The 12,500-nt window shown below is 37.9% G+C and overlaps 2 non-coding genes across 2 annotated transcripts; both read left to right on the top strand.

Annotated features, from left to right (window-relative positions):
- Nucleotides 1-3,465: 3,465 nt before the first annotated feature.
- Nucleotides 3,466-3,537, top strand: Trnad-guc. Its single transcript has one exon. It is a non-coding gene; the product is annotated as a tRNA-Asp (tRNA).
- A 4,505-nt stretch (nt 3,538-8,042) lies between these two features.
- On the top strand, nt 8,043-8,114 carry Trnad-guc. The gene has a single exon. It is a non-coding gene; the product is annotated as a tRNA-Asp (tRNA).
- The last annotated feature ends 4,386 nt before the right edge of the window (nt 8,115-12,500 follow it).

The following is a 12,500-nucleotide window of genomic DNA, read 5'->3' as shown; positions in this document are numbered from 1 at the left end:
CTGATTGATACGTTAAACAACAGCTTTGTTGCATAATGACTTCAGAAACCTAGAGTGAACGATTTTGTCTAATATTATTGTCACAGTAAGCTGAAGTCGTTTCTCTCATCCATTTAATGGTGATTAGAGTGAATTTCTGCAATAATAAGTCAGGTAAATCTTGTTGCTTTGTTCGTTGTTGAAAAAAAACTAAAAAACAATAAGACTCGTGTTTAACGAAACTTCGGAAGTCACATATAATTTTACAATCGCTTAGCTACAATGGACTAAACTGTCTATGGTTGTTGCCCAGTGAGTGTCCAAGTTGGTGCCAGTGTACCAGACAGTTGCTTGATATTTGGTGTGTTGTTGAAATTGCTAAAAAACCTCTGAAATATAGGGAACAGTTTTCATGACTTGAACCAGTAGTGGTGACTCAACCTAGTATAGTGGTGAGTATCCCCGCCTGTCACGCGGGAGACCGGTGTTCAATTCCCCGCCGGGGGGGCAATGTTTTAATTTAATCAACCTGATTGATACGTTAAACAACAACTTTGCTACATAATGACTTCAAAAACCTAGAGTGAACGATTTTGTCTAATATTATTGTCACAGTAAGCTGAAGTCGTTTCTCTCATCCATTTAATGGTGATTAGAGTGAATTGCTGCAATAATAAGTCAGTTAAATCTTGTTGCTTTGTTCGTTGTTGAAAAAAAAATAAAAAACAATAAGACTCGTGTTTAACGAAACTTCGGAAGTCACATATAATTTTACAATCGCTTAGCTACAATGGACTAAACTGTCTATGGTTGTTGCCCAGTGAGTGTCCAAGTTGGTGCCAGTGTACCCGAAAGTTGCTTGATATTTGGTGTGTTGTTGAAATTGATAAAAAACCTCTGAAATATAGGGAACAGATTTCATGACTTGAACCAATCATTGGATCCTCGGTAGTATAGTGGTGAGTATCCCCGCCTGTCACGCGGAAGACCGGTGTTCAATTCCCCGCCGGGGAGGCAATATTTTAATTTAATCAACCTGATTGATACGTTAAACAACAGCTTTGTTGCATAATGACTTCAGAAACCTAGAGTGAACGATTTTGTCTAAAATTATTGTCACATTAAGCTGAAGTCGTTTCTCTCATCCATTTAATGGTAATTAGAGTGAATTGCTGCAATAATAAGTCAGTTAAATCTTGTTGCTTTGTTCGTTGTTGAAAAAAAAATAAAAAACAATAAGACTCGTGTTTAACGAAACTTCGGAAGTCACATATAATTTTACAATCGCTTAGCTACAATGGACTAAACTGTCTATGGTTGTTGCCCAGTGAGTGTCCAAGTTGGTGCCAGTGTACCCGAAAGTTGCTTGATATTTGGTGTGTTGTTGAAATTGCTAAAAAACCTCTGAAATATAGGGAACAGTTTTCATGACTTGAACCAATCATTGGATCCTCGGTAGTATAGTGGTGAGTATCCCCGCCTGTCACGCGGGAGACCGCGGTTCAATTCCCCGCCGGGGAGGCAATGTTTTAATTTAATCAACCTGATTGATACGTTAAATAACAGCTTTGTTGCATAATGACTTCAAAAACCTAGAGTTAACGATTTTGTCTAATATTATTGTCACAGTAAGCTGAAGTCGTTTCTCTCATCCATTTAATTGTGATTAGAGTGAATTGCTGCAATAATAAGTCAGTTAAATCTTGTTGCTTTGTTCGTTGTTGAAAAAAAAAACTAAATAACAATATGACTCGTGTTTAACGAAACTTCGGAAGTCACTTATAATTTTACAATCGCTGAGCTACAATGGACTAAACTGTCTATGGTTGTTGCCCAGTGAGTGTCCAAGTTGGTGCCAGTGTACCCGACAGTTGCTTGATATTTGGTGTGTTGTTGAAATTGCTAAAAAACCTCTGAAATATAGGGAACAGATTTCATGACTTGAACCAATTATTGGATCCTCGGTAGTATAGTGGTGAGTATCCCCGCCTGTCACGCGGGATAACGGGGTTCAATTCCCCGCCGGGGAGGCAATATTTTAATTTAATCAACCTGATTGATACGTTAAACAACAGCTTTGTTGCATAATGACTTCAGAAACCTAGAGTGAACGATTTTGTCTAATATTATTGTCACAGTAAGCTGAAGTCGTTTCTCTCATCCATTTAATGGTGATTAGAGTGAATTTCTGCAATAATAAGTCAGGTAAATCTTGTTGCTTTGTTCGTTGTTGAAAAAAAAAAACTAAGAAACCATAAGACTCGTGTTTAACGAAACTTCGGAAGTCAAATATAATTTTACAATCGCTTAGCTACAATGGACTAAACTGTCTATGGTTGTTGCCCAGTGAGTGTCCAAGTTGGTGCCAGTGTACCCGAAAGTTGCTTGATATTTGGTGTGTTGTTGAAATTGCTAAAAAACCTCTGAAATATAGGGAAACGTTTTCATGACTTGAACCAATCATTGGATCCTCGGTAGTATAGTGGTGAGTATCCCCGCCTGTCACGCTGGAGACCGGGGTTCAATTCCCCGCCGGGGAGGCAATATTTTAATATAATCAACCTGATTGATACGTTAAATAACAGCTTTGTTGCATAATGACTTCAGAAACCTAGAGTGAACGATTTTGTCTAATATTATTGTCACAGTAAGCTGAAGTCGTTTCTCTCATCCATTTAATGGTGATTAGAGTTAATTTCTGCAATAATAAGTCAGGTAAATCTTGTTGCTTTGTTCGTTGTTGAAAAAAAAACTAAATAACAATAAGACTCGTGTTTAACGAAACTTCGGAAGTCACATATAATTTTACAATCGCTGAGCTACAATGGACTAAACTGTCTATGGTTGTTGCCCAGTGAGTGTCCAAGTTGGTGCCAGTGTACCCGACAGTTGCTTGATATTTGGTGTGTTGTTGAAATTGCTAAAAAAACCTCTGAAATATAGGGAACAGATTTCATGACTTGAACCAATTATTGGATCCTCGGTATTATAGTGGTGAGTATCCCCGCCTTTCACGCGGGAGACCGGGGTTCAATTCCCCGCCGGGGAGGCAATATTTTAATTTAATCAACCTGATTGATACGTTAAACAACAGCTTTGTTGCATAATGACTTCAGAAACCTAGAGTGAACGATTTTGTCTAATATTATTGTCACAGTAAGCTGAAGTCGTTTCTCTCATCCATTTAATGGTGATTAGAGTGAATTTCTGCAATAATAAGTCAGGTAAATCTTGTTGCTTTGTTCGTTGTTGAAAAAAAAAACTAAGAAACCATAAGACTCGTGTTTAACGAAACTTCGGAAGTCAAATATAATTTTACAATCGCTTAGCTACAATGGACTAAACTGTCTATGGTTGTTGCCCAGTGAGTGTCCAAGTTGGTGCCAGTGTACCCGAAAGTTGCTTGATATTTGGTGTGTTGTTGAAATTGCTAAAAAACCTCTGAAATATAGGGAAACGTTTTCATGACTTGAACCAATCATTGGATCCTCGGTAGTATAGTGGTGAGTATCCCCGCCTGTCACGCGGGAGACCGGGGTTCAATTCCCCGCCGGGGAGGCAATATTTTAATATAATCAACCTGATTGATACGTTAAACAACAGCTTTGTTGCATAATGACTTCAGAAACCTAGAGTGAACGATTTTGTCTAATATTATTGTCACAGTAAGCTGAAGTCGTTTCTCTCATCCATTTAATGGTGATTAGAGTTAATTTCTGCAATAATAAGTCAGGTAAATCTTGTTGCTTTGTTCGTTGTTGAAAAAAAAAACTAAATAACAATAAGACTCGTGTTTAACGAAACTTCGGAAGTCACATATAATTTTACAATCGCTTAGCTACAATTGACTAAACTGTCTATGGTTGTTGCCCAGTGAGTGTCCAAGTTGGTGCCAGTGTACCCGAAAGTTGCTTGATATTTGGTGTGTTGTTGAAATTGCTAAAAAACCTCTGAAATATAGGGAAACGTTTTCATGACTTGAACCAATCATTGGATCCTCGGTAGTATAGTGGTGAGTATCCCCGCCTGTCACGCGGGAGACCGGGGTTCAATTCCCCGCCGGAGAGGCAATATTTTAATATAATCAACCTGATTGATACGTTAAACAACAGCTTTGTTGCATAATGACTTCAGAAACCTAGAGTGAACGATTTTGTCTAATATTATTGTCACAGTAAGCTGAAGTCGTTTCTCTCATCCATTTAATGGGGATTAGAGTGTGCAATAATAATAAGTCAGTTAAATCTTGTTGCTTTGTTCGTTGTTGAAAAAAAAACTAAAAAACAATAAGACTCGTGTTTAAGGAAACTTCGGAAGTCACATATAATTTTACAATCGCTTAGCTACAATGGACTAGACTGTCTATGGTTGTTGCCAAGTGAGTGTCCAAGTTGGTGCCAGTGTACCCGAAAGTTGCTTGATATTTGGTGTGTTGTTGAAATTGCTAAAAAACCTCTGAAATATAGGGAACAGATTTCATGACTTGAACCAATCATTGGATCTTCGGTAGTATAGTGGTGAGTATCCCCGCCTGTCACGCGGGAGACCGGGGTTCAATTCCCCGCCGGGGAGGCAATATTTTAATTTAATCAACCTGATTGATACGTTAAACAACAGCTTTGTTGCATAATGACTTCAGAAACCTAGAGTGAACGATTTTGTCTAATATTATTGTCACAGTAAGCTGAAGTCGTTTCTCTCATCCATTTAATGGTGATAAGAGTAAATTTCTGCAATAATAAGTCAGGTAAATCTTGTTGCTTTATTCGTTGTTGAAAAAAAAACTAAAAAACAATAAGACTCGTGTTTAACGAAACTTCGGAAGTCACATATAATTTTACAATCGCTTAGCTACAATGGACTAAACTGTCTATGGTTGTTTCCCAGTGAGTGTCCAAGTTGGTGCCAGTGTACCCGAAAGTTGCTTGATATTTGGTGTGTTGTTGAAATTGCTAAAAAACCTCTGAAATATAGGGAACAGATTTCATGACTTGAACTAATCATTGGATCCTCGGTAGTATAGTGGTGAATATCCCCGCCTGTCACGCGGGAGACCGGGGTTCAATTCCCCGCCGGAGAGGCAATATTTTAATTTAATCAACCTGATTAATACGTTAAACAACAGCTTTGTTGCATAATGACTTCAGAAACCTAGAGTGAACGATTTTGTCTAAAATTATTGTCACAGTAAGCTGAAGTCGTTTCTCTCATCCATTGAATGGTGATTAGAGTGTGCAATAATAAGTCAGTTAAATCTTGTTGCTTTGTTCGTTGTTGAAAAAAAAAACTAAAAAACAATAAGACTCGTGTTTAACGAACCTTCGGAAGTCACATATAATTTTACAATCGCTTAGCTACAATGGACTAAACTGTCTATGGTTTTTTCCCAGTGAGTGTCCAAGTTGGAGCCAGTGTACCCGACAGTTGCTTCATATTTTGTGTGTTGTTGAAATTACTAAAAAACCTCTGAAATATAAGGAACAGATTTCATGACTTGAACCAATCATTGGATCCTCGGTAGTATAGTGGTGAGTATCCCCGCCTGTCATGCGGGAGATCGGGATTCAATTCCCCGCCGGGGAGGCAATATTTTAATTTAATCAACCTGATTGATACGTTAAACAACAGCTTTGTTGCATAATGACTTCAGAAACCTAGAGTGAACGATTTTGTCTAATATTATTGTCACAGTAAGCTGAAGTCGTTTCTCTCATCCATTTAATGGTGATTAGAGTGTGCAATAATAATAAGTCAGTTAAATCTTGTTGCTTTGTTCGTTGTTGAAAAAAAAACTAAAAAACAATAAGACTCGTGTTTAACGAAACTTCGGAAGTCACATATAATTTTACAATCGCTTAGCTACAATGGACTAAACTGTCTATGGTTGTTGCCCAGTGAGTGTCCAAGTTGGTGCCAGTGTACCCGAAAGTTGCTTGATATTTGGTGTGTTGTTGAAATTGCTAAAAAACCTCTGAAATATAGGGAACATATTTCATGACTTGAACCAATCATTGGATCCTCGGTAGTATAGTGGTGAGTATCCCCGCCTGTCACACGGGAGACCGGGGTTCAATTCCCCGCCAGGGAGGCAATATTTTAATTTAATCAACCTGATTGATACGTTAAACAACAGCTTTGTTGCATAATGACTTCAGAAACCTAGAGTGAACGATTTTGTCTAAAATTATTGTCACAGTAAGCTGAAGTCGTTTCTCTCATCCATTTAATGGTGATTAGAGTGTGCAATAATAAGTCAGTTAAATCTTGTTGCTTTGTTCGTTGTTGAAAAAAAACTAAAAAACAATAAGACTCGTGTTTAACGAAACTTCGGAAGTCACATATAATTTTACAATCGCTTAGCTACAATGGACTAAACTGTCTATGGTTGTTGCCCAGTGAGTGTCCAAGTTGGTGCCAGTGTACCCGAAAGTTGCTTGATATTTGGTGTGTTGTTGAAATTGCTAAAAAACCTCTGAAATATAGGGAAACGTTTTCATGACTTGAACCAAACATTGGATCCTCGGTAGTATAGCGGTGAGTATCCCCGCCTGTCACGCGGTAGACCGGGGTTCAATTCCCCGCCGGGGAGGCAATATTTTAATATAATCAACCTGATTGATACGTTAAACAACAGCTTTGTTGCATAATGACTTCAGAAACCTAGAGTGAACGATTTTGTCTAATATTATTGTCACAGTAAGCTGAAGTCGTTTCTCTCATCCATTTAATGGTGATTAGAGTGAATTTCTGCAATAATAAGTCAGGTAAATCTTGTTGCTTTGTTCGTTGTTGAAAAAAAAAACTAAAAAGCAATAAGACTCGTTTTTAACGAAACTTCGGAAGTCACATATAATTTTACAATCGCTTAGCTACAATGGACTAAACTGTCTATGGTTGTTGCCCTGTGAGTGTCAAAGTTGGTGCCAGTGTACCCGAAAGTTGCTTGATATTTTGTGTGTTGTTGAAATTGCTAAAAAACCTCTGAAATATAGGGAACACATTTCATGACTTGAACCAATTATTGGATCCTCGGTAGTATAGTGGTGAGTATCCCCGCCTGTCACGCGGGAGACCGGGGTTCAATTCCCCGCCAGGGAGGCAATATTTTAATTTAATCAACCTGATTGATACGTTAAACAACAGCTTTGTTGCATAATGACTTCAGAAACCTAGAGTGAACGATTTTGTCTAATATTATTATCACAGTAAGCTGAAGTCGTTTCTCTCATCCATTTAATGGTGATTAGAGTGAATTGCTGCAATAATAATATAATAATAAAATAATAATAATAAATCAGTTAAATCTTGTTGCTTTGTTCGTTGTTTAAAACAATTCTAAAAAACAATAAGACTCGGGTTTAACGAACCTTCGGAAGTCACATATAATTTTACAATCGCTTAGCTACAATGGACTAAACTGTCTATGGTTGTTGCCCAGTGAGTGTCCAAGTTGGTGCCAGTGTACCCGAAAGTTGCTTGATATTTGGTGTGTTGTTGAAATTGCTAAAAATCCTCTGAAATATAGGGAAACGTTTTCATGACTTGAACCAATTATTGGATCCTCGGTAGTATAGTGGTGAGTATCCCCGCCTGTCACGCGGGAGACCGGGGTTTAATTCCCCGCCGGGGAGTCAATATTTTAATTTAATCAACCTGATTGATACGTTAAACAACAGCTTTGTTGCATAATGACTTCAGAAACCTAGAGTGAACGATTTTGTCTAATATTATTGTCACAGTAAGCTGAAGTCGTTTCTCTCATCCATTTAATGGTGATTAGAGTGTGCAATAATAATAAGTCAGGTAAATCTTGTTGCTTTGTTCGTTGTTGAAAAAAAAATAAAAAACAATAAGAATCGTGTTTAACGAAACTTCGGAAGTCAAATATAATTTTACAATCGCTTAGCTACATTGAACTAAACTATCTATGGTTGTTGCCCAGTGAGTGTCCAAGTTAGTGCTAGTGTACCAGACAGTTGCTTGATATTTGGTTTGTTGTTGAAATTGCTAAAAAACCTCTGAAATATAGGGAACAGATTTCATGACTTGAACCAATCATTGGATCCTCGGTAGTATAGTGGTGAGTATCCCCGCCTGTCACGCGGGAGACCGGGGTTCAATTCCCCGCCGGGGAGGCAATATTTTAATTTAATCAACCTGATTGATACGTTAAACAACAGCTTTGTTGCATAATGACTTCAAGAACCTAGAGTGAACGATTTTGTCTAATATTATTGTCACAGTAAGCTGAAGTCGTTTCTCTCATCCATTTAATGGTGATTAGAGTGAATTGCTGCAATAATAAGTCAGTTAAATCTTGTTGCTTTGTTCGTTGTTGAAAATAATTCTAAAAAACAATAAGACTCGGGTTTAACGAACCTTCGGAAGTCACATATAATTTTACAATCGCTTAGCTACAATGGACTAAACTGTCTATGGTTGTTGCCTAGTGAGTGTCCAAGTTGGTGCCAGTGTACCAGACAGTTGCTTGATATTTGGTGTGTTGTTGAAATTGCTAAAATACCTCTGAAATATAGGGAACAGATTTCATGACTTGAACCAATCATTGGATCCTCGGTAGTATAGTGGTGAGTGTCCCCGCCTGTCACGCGGTAGACCGGGGTTCAATTCCCCGCCGGAGAGGCAATGTTTTAATTTAATCAACCTCATTGATACGTTAAACAACAGCTTTGTTGCATAATGACTTCAGAAACCTAGAGTGAACGATTTTGTCTAATATTATTGTCACAGTAAGCTGAAGTCGTTTCTCTCATCCATTTAATGGTGATTAGAGTGTGCAATAATAATAAGTCAGGTAAATCTTGTTGCTTTGTTCGTTGTTGAAAAAAAAAACTAAAAAACAATAAGACTCGTGTTTAACGAAACTTCGGAAGTCACATATAATTTTACAATCGCTTAGCTACAGTGGACTTAAATGTCTATGGTTGTTGCCCAGTGAGTGTCCAAGTTGGTGCCAGTGTACCCGACAGTTGCTTGATATTTCGTGTGTTGTTGAAATTGCTAAAAAACCACTGAAATATAGGGAACAGATTTCATGACTTGAACCAATCATTGGATCCTCGGTAGTATAGTGGTGAGTATCCACGCCTGTCACGCGGGAGACCGGGGTTCAATTCCCCGCCGGGGCAATATTCTAATTTAATCAACCTGATTGATACGTTAAACAACAGCTTTGTTGCATAATGACTTCAGAAACCTAGAGTGAACGATTTTGTCTAATATTCTTGTCACAGTAAGCTGAAGTCGTTTTTCTGATCCATTTAATGGTGATTAGAGTGAATTTCTGCAATAATAAGTCAGTTAAATCGTGTTGCTTTGTTCTTTGTTGAAAATAATTCTAAAAAACAATAAGACTCGGGTTTAACGAAACTTCGGAAGTCACATATAATTTTACAATCGCTTAGCTACAATGGACTAAACTGTCTATGGTTGTTGCCCAGTGAGTGTCCAAGTTGGTGCTAGTGTACCAGACAGTTGCTTGATATTTGGTGTGTTGTTGAAATTGCTAAAAAACCTCTGAAATATAGGGAACAGATATCATGACTTGAACCAATCATTGGATCCTCGGTAGTATAGTGGTGAGTATCCCCGCCTGTCACGCGGGAGACCGGGGTTCAATTTCCCGCCGGGGAGGCAATACTTTAATTTAATCAACCTGATTGATACGTTAAACAACAGCTTTGTTGCATAATGACTTCAGAAACCTAGAGTGAACGATTTTGTCTAATATTATTGTCACAGTAAGCTGAAGTCGTTTCTCTCATCCATTTAATGGTGATTAGAGTGAATTTCTGCAATATTAAGTCAGTTAAATCTTGTTGCTTTGTTCGTTGTTGAAAAAAAAAACTAAAAAACAATAAGACTCGTGTTTAACGAAACTTCGGAAGTCACATATAATTTTACAATCGCTTAGCTACAATGGACTAAACTGTCTATGGTTGTTGCCCAGTGAGTGTCCAAGTTGGTGCTAGTGTACCAGACAGTTGCTTGATATTTGGTGTGTTGTTGAAATTGCTAAAAAACCTCTGAAATATAGGGAACAGATTTCATGACTTGAACCAATCATTGGATCCTCGATAGTATAGTGGTGAGTATCCCCGCCTGTCACGCGGGAGACAGGGTTCAATTCCCCGCCGGGGAGGCAATGTTTTAATTTAATCAAACTGATTGATACGTTAAACAACAGCTTTGTTGCATAATGATCTCAGAAACCTAGAGTGAACGATTTTGTCTAATATTATTGTCACAGTAAGCTGAAGTCGTTTCTCTCATCCATTTAATGGTGATTAGAGTGAATTGCTGCAATAATAAGTCAGTTAAATCTTGTTGCTTTGTTCGTTGTTGAAAATAATTCTAAAAAACAATAAGACTCGGGTTTAACGAACCTTCGGAAGTCACATATAATTTTACAATCGCTTAGCTACAATGGACTAAACTGTCTATGGTTGTTGCCCAGTGAGTGTCCAAGTTGGTGCTAGTGTACCAGACAGTTGCTTGATATTTGGTGTGTTGTTGAAATTGCTAAAAAATCTCTGAAATATAGTGAACAGATTTCATGACTTGAACCAATCATTGGATCCTCGGTAGTATAGTGGTGAGTATCCCCGCCTGTCACGCGGGAGACCGGGGTTCAATTCCACGCCGGGGAGGCAATATTTTAATTTAATCAACCTGATTGATACGTTAAACAACAGCTTTGTTGCATAATGACTTCAGAAACCTAGAGTGAACGATTTTGTCTAATATTATTGTCACAGTAAGCTGAAGTCGTTTCTCTCATCCATTTAATGGTGATTAGAGTGAATTTCTGCAATAATAAGTCAGGTAAATCTTGTTGCTTTGTTCGTTGTTGAAAAAAAAACTAAAAAACAATAAGACTCGTGTTTAACGAAACTTCGGAAGTCACATATAATTTTACAATCGCTTAGCTATAATGGACTAAACTGTCTATGGTTGTTGCCCAGTGAGTGTCCAAGTTGGTGCCAGTGTACCCGACAGTTGCTTGATATTTGGTGTGTTGTTGAAATTGCTAAAAAACCTCTGAAATATAGGGAACAGATTTCATGACTTGAACCAATCATTGGATCCTCGGTAGTATAGTGGTGAGTATCCCCGCCTGTCACGCGGGAGACAGGGTTCAATTCCCCGCCGGGGAGGCAATGTTTTAATTTAATCAAACTGATTGATACGTTAAACAACAGCTTTGTTGCATAATGATCTCAGAAACCTAGAGTGAACGATTTTGTCTAATATTATTGTCACAGTAAGCTGAAGTCGTTTCTCTCATCCATTTAATGGTGATAAGAGTGAATTGCTGCAATAATAAGTCAGTTAAATCTTGTTGCTTTGTTCGTTGTTGAAAATAATTCTAAAAAACAATAAGACTCGGGTTTAACGAACCTTAGGAAGTCACATATAATTTTACAATCGCTTAGCTACAATGGACTAAACTGTCTATGGTTGTTGCCCAGTGAGTGTCCAAGTTGGTGCTAGTGTACCAGACAGTTGCTTGATATTTGGTGTGTTGTTGAAATTGCTAAAAAACCTCTGAAATATAGTGAACAGATTTCATGACTTGAACCAATCATTGGATCCTCGGTAGTATAGTGGTGAGTATCCCCGCCTGTCACGCGGGAGACCGGGGTTCAATTCCACGCCGGGGAGGCAATATTTTAATTTAATCAACCTGATTGATACGTTAAACAACAGCTTTGTTGCATAATGACTTCAGAAACCTAGAGTGAACGATTTTGTCTAATATTATTGTCACAGTAAGCTGAAGTCGTTTCTCTCATCCATTTAATGGTGATTAGAGTGAATTTCTGCAATAATAAGTCAGGTAAATCTTGTTGCTTTGTTCGTTGTTGAAAAAAAAACTAAAAAACAATAAGACTCGTGTTTAACGAAACTTCGGAAGTCACATATAATTTTACAATCGCTTAGCTATAATGGACTAAACTGTCTATGGTTGTTGCCCAGTGAGTGTCCAAGTTGGTGCTAGTGTACCAGACAGTTGCTTGATATTTGGTGTGTTGTTGAAATTGCTAAAAAACCTCTGAAATATAGGGAACAGATATCATGACTTGAACCAATCATTGGATCCTCGGTAGTATAGTGGTGAGTATCCCCGCCTGTCACGCGGGAGACCGGGGTTCAATTTCCCGCCGGGGAGGCAATACTTTAATTTAATCAACCTGATTGATACGTTAAACAACAGCTTTGTTGCATAATGACTTCAGAAACCTAGAGTGAACGATTTTGTCTAATATTATTGTCACAGTAAGCTGAAGTCGTTTCTCTCATCCATTTAATGGTGATTAGAGTGAATTTCTGCAATATTAAGTCAGTTAAATCTTGTTGCTTTGTTCGTTGTTGAAAAAAAAAACTAAAAAACAATAAGACTCGTGTTTAACGAAACTTCGGAAGTCACATATAATTTTACAATCGCTTAGCTACAATGGACTAAACTGTCTATGGTTGTTGCCCAGTGAGTGTCCAAG

This window comes from Daphnia pulicaria, chromosome 4, assembly GCF_021234035.1.
Source record: "Daphnia pulicaria isolate SC F1-1A chromosome 4, SC_F0-13Bv2, whole genome shotgun sequence".
In the NCBI taxonomy this organism is placed as follows: domain Eukaryota; kingdom Metazoa; phylum Arthropoda; class Branchiopoda; order Diplostraca; family Daphniidae; genus Daphnia; species Daphnia pulicaria.
The sequence above is the reverse complement of the archived record's forward strand: the minus strand, read 5'-3'. Positions and strand labels throughout refer to the sequence as shown.